The sequence below is a fragment of the Marmota monax genome, unplaced genomic scaffold (assembly GCF_021218885.2).
Source record: "Marmota monax isolate L192 unplaced genomic scaffold, Marmota_monax_Labrador192_F-V1.1 WCK01_AAM20220418_F8-fsc00005, whole genome shotgun sequence".
Classification (NCBI taxonomy): Eukaryota; Metazoa; Chordata; class Mammalia; order Rodentia; family Sciuridae; genus Marmota; species Marmota monax.
Window position 1 is genome coordinate 23,799,090 of NW_026692254.1, and position 8,871 is coordinate 23,807,960.

Below are 8,871 nucleotides of genomic sequence, written 5' to 3' on the forward strand. Positions count from 1 at the left end.
TCAGCGGTAATTCACGTGCCTGGCATGTGTGAGGCACTGGGTTCAATTCTCAGCACCACATATAAATAAATAAAATAAAAGGTCTATCAACAACTAAAAAAAAATTTTTTTAAATGAGTGAATACTACCTAACATAACTGATTTCCCACTAATAGTGTGCATATTCAACCTTTGAGTATTCCTGTGCTGTTCCTAGAAGTTAAATGACATAGCTATTCACCAGACAATATGATTTGTCACTATTGTTGGGTTTAAAAATAATAGGATTCTTCTTTTTTTTAATATTTATTTTTTAGTTTTCGGCAGACACAACATCTTTGTTTGTATGTGGTGCTGAGTATCGAACCCGGGCCGCACGCATGCCAGGCGAGCGTGCTACCGCTTGAGCCACATCCCCAGCCCCCAGTAGGATTATTCTTCAAGCAAAGATCATCAACTGTTTCCAAAGGGAAAAAAAATAGAAATACAAAAATATTTCAAATAGTCAAAATGCTATCACAAGAGATGTGGCTCGACTCACAAGAGATCTGTAGGAAAGGAGATCCAGTTATCTAGACAAACAGGTTTTTTTTCTACTTAAAATAGACTTTTGTTAATAGCCATACTTCATTTTATTTATTTGTTTTCATGTGGTGCTGAGGATCGAACCCAGGGCCTCGTACATGCTAGAAGAGCGCTTTACCACTGAGCTACAACCCCAGCCCAAGCCATACTTCAAATAATGCTATGAGTAGAAACTGGATAAAAGCCTTTGGTCAATAATGATAAGCAGATTAATTCCAAATCATATTTATATAAGGCCTCAAAAGTGCACTATGATGAAACAGAAACATTAAGGTTAATTAAGTCTTTGCACCATATGATATACTGAGGGAACCCACCTTCCTTCGATTAAACAGCATTAAAAATAGAAAAGTGTGGATGAGTTGAGTTTATCCTTGGTGTACCAGTGTAATTCTCTTTGTGGGTTTTTACTGATTGACTTTAAGAATAGGTTTGAGCAGTAATCCCAAGAGAGGAATCGTTTGATCTAACCAAGTGAAAGAGCAATCTCATTAGTTCTAAAGCAAGAAAAATGTCATTTACTTATGCCTCTAGCATCTACTGGATGGATGCCTGGTTTTGCTGAGTATTGGGTTCAAAGAAAATCTCCTAAGATGAGGCCACTGCCCTCAAGGAGCTTGTATTCTAGTAGGGAATGCCAACAAATAAAGCAAAGAATGATAGCTGGTGTTGTCTACACACCATAGGACCCCAGAGAATAAGAATGCAATCAGCTTGTGGACATCAAAGAAGGCTTCTCAGAGAAGCGAAAGCAGTACCAGCTACATTTTAAGGATGAGTTGGAGTTAGTGATGAGGTAATTCCAGTCCAGAGGACTGAGTCACAGATAGGAAAGCACCTTGAAGAGGGGAAATTTGATGGAACTGGGGATCAGGTTGCTCATTATAAACAAGCAATGCAGCAGGGTCTATGTGAAGGCTATTGGGGAAAAGAAGTTCAAGATAGCTATCGATGGACTAAACGATGACAAACCTGACTCAGGGTTCATCCTGAGAGCCGTAGTAGCCACTGGAGATTCTAAACAGAGGCCATGTGGATTTCTCCAGCAGTGGCTGCTCGTCACCATTCTTTCCCTGGACTTTCCCTAGATGCATTTGGCAGCAGAGTAACAGCTGCTATCGCTGACTGCTGGAAAACAGGGTCTTGCTGGCTGGCCTGGAATTCGGGTGACTGTAATTACAGATAATGGGCCTCAATTTGCCTGTCAGGAATTTGCACAGTTGACTCTATCACTGGAATTTGAATACTTTACATCCCACTTGTGCACCAAAGTCAGACAGCCGAAGAAGCAGAAGTCCCCTGGGATTCCTATTGGTTCAGAAAGTTGGCCTTGGAAATGGTCTGGGACCTATTGAGAGTGAGCTTTTCATGAGCAAGCCCACACCTATAGAAAAGGGTGAGACCTGCTGCCAAGGTACCAGGTCTGGGGAGCTAAGGAAACTGGGCCTGTTGTCACAGTGAGACCACAGCAATTTCCTGGAGATGATGGCAATTCAGAAGGAATATGTTCACCCACTCCTGGTCTTGAATTCAGGAGGATATTCCCTCCTGCCTCACCACCTGCAGCCAATTTAAAAAGAAAAGAGGTGACTTCAACATGAATTCTGTAGGTCTACTTAGGTCAGTTGTCTTGAATGTACTGCCTCACTGTTGCTTTTGTTCCTTATCACCCACTCTGGTCCAGAGTCAACCAGTTTTAGTTTTCTTACCCTTCTGGTTTTGTCTTCTGTCCCTGTCCCAGCACTAGCCTCTCCATTTATCTACATACTTAACAAATATTTATAGAGTCCTTAGCCATATGCCAAGAATCTGCTAATGAGTTTATGCATATTAACTCGAGTTTATTCCTGGTAACAAATGTACACAGTAAGTGCAAATAAGGAAGCTATTGTGACACTCATTTTAAAGTCGAGAAAACAAGGCAGGCAGTAGTGGAACTCAGATTTGAACCTGGTAGTACGGTATTGCTCCAAAGTCTATGCCATACTACACTTGAACTTGATAAATTTCAACTTGTCTCTCCTTACCAACTGAGATAATTTTTTAACTTGTCACTTTATTTGCACTAGACACTTCACACGTGTGATTTCCACTAATTCTTTCAAAAACCCAAAGAGATAGATACAGACCACAGAACCAAGTCTTTATACAACTTGTGCAAGCCTGTTCTGCCAGGGAGTGGAGGTGTTGCTGGCTGCTAAGCCAGAACCCTTCATCCCCAGTTTCTTCTGCTTCTCCCAAGACTTGGCTTCTGTGTATTGCCTGATTCTCTCCTGTACTGACTGCTTTGGTAGTATTCTCACAGCCTGAGTCAGTCCCTGGGACCCAACCAGCAAGACACAGACACACCCCAGTCCCCACTCAAGGGGAACCTAAAACATTCTGCCACGATTTCAGAGGAATGAAATCTCAACCTTCAGCCTACTCCCTAAGGCTGCATTCTCACTGGGGCAAAGAGCTGCTCAGTTAAAAAATATATATATATATGCCATATCAATAATATTGGCCCTTTACTACATGCTTTCTAAAGTGCCAGATGCTCTATATACAATATTCCTAACCGTTAGGACAGCCCTACAAGTAAATGTTATTATTGCTGTTTTACAGATGAAGAAACAGACATTCAAAGAAGTTAAATAACTTGCCCATGGTCAATTATTCAGATACATTGACTTCAAAATCTATGCTTGTTCTACCATACCTGTACGTGTGAACTGGATCCAGGACAAGACTTTTCAGAGCTTGGAGAAGATAGAGAGACAGGAAGAGAATAGGTTTCGACTTGAATTGGTGGGATATTTCTCTTTTCTTCTTTTTTCTTTCTTCCTCCCTTCCTTCTATCCTCCCTTCTTTCCTTTTTTCAATTAAGAAAAATCACACAACTAATAACAAAGCTAGCAGAAGCACTAGACTTGGCCTCCTGACATTTTTAAAATCCAGGTTCCACCCATACACAATTATGACTGCTGACAATAAAATCCCAACCCAGTGTGAATCAGCACAGAGAAAAAGCAAAAGAGGGCAGGGCTGGGGCTTGGTGCTCAGAGTTAGCCCCAAAGTTATGAGTCAGAGAAGTCTCAGAATAACCTCCCTGCCAAGTTAAGCCCAGGCCAGAGCTTGCCTAGGGGCAGCTGGTTTCCCAAACTGGAGTGGACTGCCCTGAGCAGACAGGGCAGCCCTAACACTAGAGAGAGACAGACTGGGCAGGTCTCTGGAATCAGAGTCATTAACCAAACCTCACTGGGGCTACTACGGCAGAAGCAATCCTAAACCACATAGGTTGAAGTGTACTTGTTTAACTCTGCTCTTCACAGGATTCAAGATATGTGTATATAAGGCATTCAAGAGGGAAGTAGAGATTTATTTGTATTATTAAATAATATCTGAACTGGCCAAAAATAAAATATCAATATGATGAATACATACTATACTAAAAACAAAGGCATGGGTTTGTAGAGAGTTAAATGAAATAAAAAGGTATTGCAAACTTTTGTCTCAGGACTAGGGACATACCTCAGTGATAGGGTGCTCACCTAGCATACACAAGGTTCTGAATTTCATTCCTAGCACCACAAACAAACAAGTAAATGTCTTTGGTTTAGGTTGTTCTCATCATCTCTAGGTCAACCTCTTTCTCTGACTCTGAACTTTATGAGTAAATTCAGGGATCAAGTGATGTCAGAATGACCTTGTGACCCAACCCCAGACAGACCTAGGCTCCCGTGGGTCTCGATCATCTGCACTTCTTGTATTCAAATGACAAAACCCAGAAATGTTCTCCTCACCCAGATCCTCTTAGAGAAAAAAAAAGGTAGTCATAAATCCAGGCAACATGAAAAGAACTTTAGAATCAAAAAGATCTGAAAATTAAGTCCAACCCTATAGCTTTTGGCAATTTATTTTCTGTACAAGAGAGAAAACAAAATTCACTCTGGAAAGTTGATGAAAAAAATCAAGTGAGAAAATACATGTCAAAGTGCCCAGGGCAGTGTCTGACTTGTGGTTAATTATATCTTGGTCACCCACTTTCCCAAGCTGACTTGTGTTAGAATGTCTAGTCTTTCTGTTTGTTTGTTTGTTTTTTGATACTGAGAATTGATCCCAGGAGTGCTTTGCCAATGAGCTACATCTCCAGCCCTTTTTATTTTTTAGTTTGAGACAGGGTCTTGCTAAGTTGCTGAGGCTGGCCTTGAGCTTTTCATCCACCTGCCTAATAGGTGTGTGCCAGCACACCCAGCAAAAGTCTAGACTTTTTGAGAACCCTAGTGACACCTATTCTTTCTCACATAGGTCTCATTGATCAGAAATGCATTGAAGGGGCCTGGGGGTGTATTTCAGTGGTAGACCACCTGTCCAGCTTATACCAGGCCCTGAGTTTGATCCCCAGCACTGCAAAGAAGAAGAAAAGAAATGCACACATTCTGAGACACTGTGTGTTCCAGAAATGCAAATGGGTTATTCAATTATTTTATTTGTGGGCTGCGGATGTGGCTCAAGCAGTAGCGCACTCGCCTGGCATGCGTGCGGCCCGGGTTCGATCCTCAGCACCACATACAAAGATGTTGTGTCCGCCGATAACTAAAAAAAAATAAATATTAAAAAAAATCTCAATTATTTTATTTGATAAAAAGTATTGAGCATTGATTCCATGCTGAGGACTGAACTGGGAGCTAGTGATAGATAAATGAGATATTGGAATCAGATAAGAGGGGAAACAGACTAGTAAGACTATTGTTGTGAGATATACCCAGGCAAAAGTAGGGTGCTGAGCACATCCCAGGAAGAGCATCAGTAGGATTCTCAGAAACTTCCTGAGTGTTGGGAGTAAGGTATGATGGGAAGTGGGGCAGGTTAGAGATCCAAAGGACAACAAGGTACAACAGGAAGGTGAGATGTGTCTGCTAGCAGAGGAAACAGTATATGCTAGGTACAGAATATGAAATTGCCAGGCAGGACCATGAGGCTGGGGGCAGTGGGAAAGGCAGAGGCTGGGGAGTTGGGCAGAGGTCAAATCACAAAGAGTCTGAGGAGCTCAGCTATGTAATTTGGGCTTAAACATGAAATGTAAGGAGTCTTTGAAGCATTCCAAGCAGGAGGGTAACATGATCAGATTTGCTTGTTTAAATTGCCATGAAAATTTATGTCCACGGATTTGACTTGTTTTTATAAACTCATGATACTACTCAGCACCCTCCCCTTCCGTGGAAGAAAAAATACATCTTTGAGAATTAAAACTGTCAAAGAACCTCATGCTTGATGGGCTTTGGGTTTTGTTTGTTGGTGATGTTGCTGGGGGTGGAGAGGCCGGACTTGAATAGAAATATTGCTGCTGAGATTTAACCAACTTAGCTCTTTTCTTCACCACCAGAGCCAAATCCAGATTTCTCATAACATGAGCAGGAATTTTGAGATATTTACCATGTCTGGAGGAGACAATGATCTTGTCTTTGACAGACAGGTTCTGAGAGGCTTCTCAGGCGTGAGAGAGCACAAGGCTGTAACCCAGCCCTGAAATTTATTAGCAGAAGCAGTTTAAGACTATAAAGTCTCACTCTTAAGGCACACCAATGCTTGCCTTCTATTTCAGGCCCTAACTAAAGCTGTCAGCTTCTCACTTTCAAAAGATTTCAGTTTACTTAATTAAAAAAACATTATGTTTGTGAGAAGTCTACAGAAGTGTCCTGAAAACTCTGACTTTGTCTTTGGTGGCTCTATAACATTTGTTTTTAATCACTGTCACTTTTTTCAATCAAGTTCACAGTCAAGGTTTTTTGAGTTTTAAAGGCAGTTTTTCCTACCAACCAGGACCCATTTACTAGAGGCTCTGTCTCTGTCACCCACACACAATACCACATCCAACCAGCCCTGGCTGGCAACAGGCAAGATCTGGAAAGCAGAATTAGAAAGTGGATTAAAAGAAAAATAATCTAAACTTTTTTGTGTTGCAATTCTTTATTGCCCTCACTCACTGGAAAGCTTTTCTAATGTGACATTTGTCTTGGCAGATGAAGTGTCACATACTAAGCAGGTGATAAGTGGCATAACTCCGTGGAGGCATTTGGGAAAGTAAGTCAAAGATGCATGACAAGCTGCAATGTGTAACTGTCAGCACGGACAGGCCAAAGTCCCCACATAAAAAGTTATTTGAAGGCTCCTCTCAGACTTGGCAATCCTGAAGTTAGACAGGCAAGGGCTGACTTTCAAAATGGTGTGTGTGCGTGTGTGTGTGTGTGTGTGTGTATTTGTTTGTGTGTGTGTGTGGGGAGAGAGAGAGAGAGAGAGAGAGAAGGCCAATGAGCACAAGTAAGCACAGGGGCTGGCTGCTGTTGTCTTTTCCATTGCTGAATACTTAAAGCTGAAAATCAGAAGGCAGTGTTATATTTAAAATGAAAAGACAGAGATGGTGATCTTCAAGAGAAAAAGAAAGAGAAGTAAAGCAGATTTCCAAATATACCTGATAGCTACTTCAACAGTGCAGCTAAAATTACCCCAGCTAGAGTGTCTTGTGTCACAAGCTGTGTTCCTAATGCATGCTGAGGCCAAGTCTACCCCACGTGGAGCATCAGGCACAGCTCAGCTGGGAATTATACATCCACAGGGGTCTGTAGGTCAAGACTGAGGTGCATTAACAGAGGGCCTCTTCAGGCTAATATCGCAGAGACCCATCAAATCCAAATGGAACCCCAAAAGGGGAAACAAAAAGAAATTAAATAGTCCATTCATAAACCTCAGTGAGTTTTCATAAATTGAGTCATATTTGTGCAATTTTAAAAACATTTTCCCAATACCTTATTTATGGCTGAATGAGTCTGTACAGGTAGGCAATTTGGGCATTGGCAAAACACTTGCTTTTTGTTAAGAGAAATGAATGTGAAGATAGAGGAGAGAGGTGAAGAACCAGCTTCTAGCCTGCATCTGTTTGCAAGGTTTTCCAAATCACAGAGGTCTTGCTTTAAAGCTATATGTATCTATGAGAGCAGCTCCCAAATAAAGTGGGACCCTGCACCACTTAATATAAGCTGGTGACTAAAAATTTAACTCTTCATGATCAATAAATAGTGGGCTTCAGGGACTAGGGTTATGGCTCAGCGGTAGAGTGCTCCCCTCACACATGTAAGGCCCTAGGTTTGATCCTCAGCAGCACATAAAAATAAATAAAATAAAGTTATAAAAAATTACATATAAATAAATAAATAGTGGGCTTCAATGGAAGGGGTGTTTTCAGGCTGGCCTGCAACATTTGTAGAATTACCCAGGCCCCTAATGCCATAGGAGGATATTCTGGGTGAGATAACCATATCCATAGGGGCAGGGCATAAGGAAACCAAGGGGTATTTTATGGGCACATAAAACTGCAGAGTCAGAAGAATGTAGATCAGTCTAAATGATTGAGGCTGGTGTCAGAGGTGACCTGAAGGTTGTCAACCCAAGAAGTGAAATTTACTGAAGGAAGAAAAGTAGGAAAAGGGATGGAATTGGGAAGGAAGGTGATAAAGATGACCATCTGTTGAGTCTGCCTTCCTAGCATCCATCCACCTGCTTCTGACCATAGTTGGTCAATTCTCTTCTAAGCACACAGCTCTCCTGCTATAAGAATTGTAATGTGGGCTGGGGATGTGGCTCAAGCGGTAGCGCACTTGCCTGGCATGCGTGCGGCCCGGGTTCGATCCTCAGCACCACATACAAAACAAAGATGTTGTATCCACCGATAACTAAAAAATAAATATTAAAAAAAAAAGAATTGTAATGCATTCCACTGTCGTGTATTTAAAAAAATAAAATCAATTAAAAAAAAGAGCCATCCTTGATTCTTGCAAGCAAAAGTTATTTCTGTATGTTGTGAGCTTCCTTCGCCATTTTTTGTGGTTGTTTTTGTTGTTGTTGTTTTAAATTATTGGCGAAGCCAGCTCTTGTAAACCCAGCTCAGGTCACTAACCCAGATCTCTGGACCCAAATTTTCCATGTTCTTTTTTCTTTTCTTTCCTTTTTTTTTTTTTTTTTGGAGGGGGGCAGTAACCAGGGATTGAACTCAGGGGGCATTCTAACACTAAGTCACATCCCCAGCCCTATTTTGTATTTTATATCAGGGTCTCACTGAGTTGCTTAGCACCTCGCTTTTTTATTTACATATGACAGTGGAATGCATTACAATTCTTATTATACATATACAGCACAATTTTTCATATCTCTGGTTGTATACAAAGTATATTCACACCAATTCGTGTCTTCATACATGCACTTTGGATAATAATGATCATCACATTCCACCATTATTTCTAACTCCATGCCCCCACCCTTCCCCTCCAA

The 8,871-nt window shown here is 41.3% G+C and overlaps 1 protein-coding gene across 2 annotated transcripts in view; it reads right to left on the reverse strand.

The window, feature by feature from the left end:
- The window catches only part of Sv2b (synaptic vesicle glycoprotein 2B), a 257,782-nt gene extending 254,107 nt beyond the window's left edge, over positions 1–3,675 (reverse strand). For both annotated transcript variants that reach the window (XM_046436674.2, XM_046436683.2), the window contains exon 1: positions 3,266–3,675. The gene's annotated coding sequence lies outside the window, so the exon portion shown is untranslated. The remainder of the gene's footprint in view (positions 1–3,265) is intronic.
- Between the last annotated feature and the right edge of the window lie 5,196 nt (positions 3,676–8,871).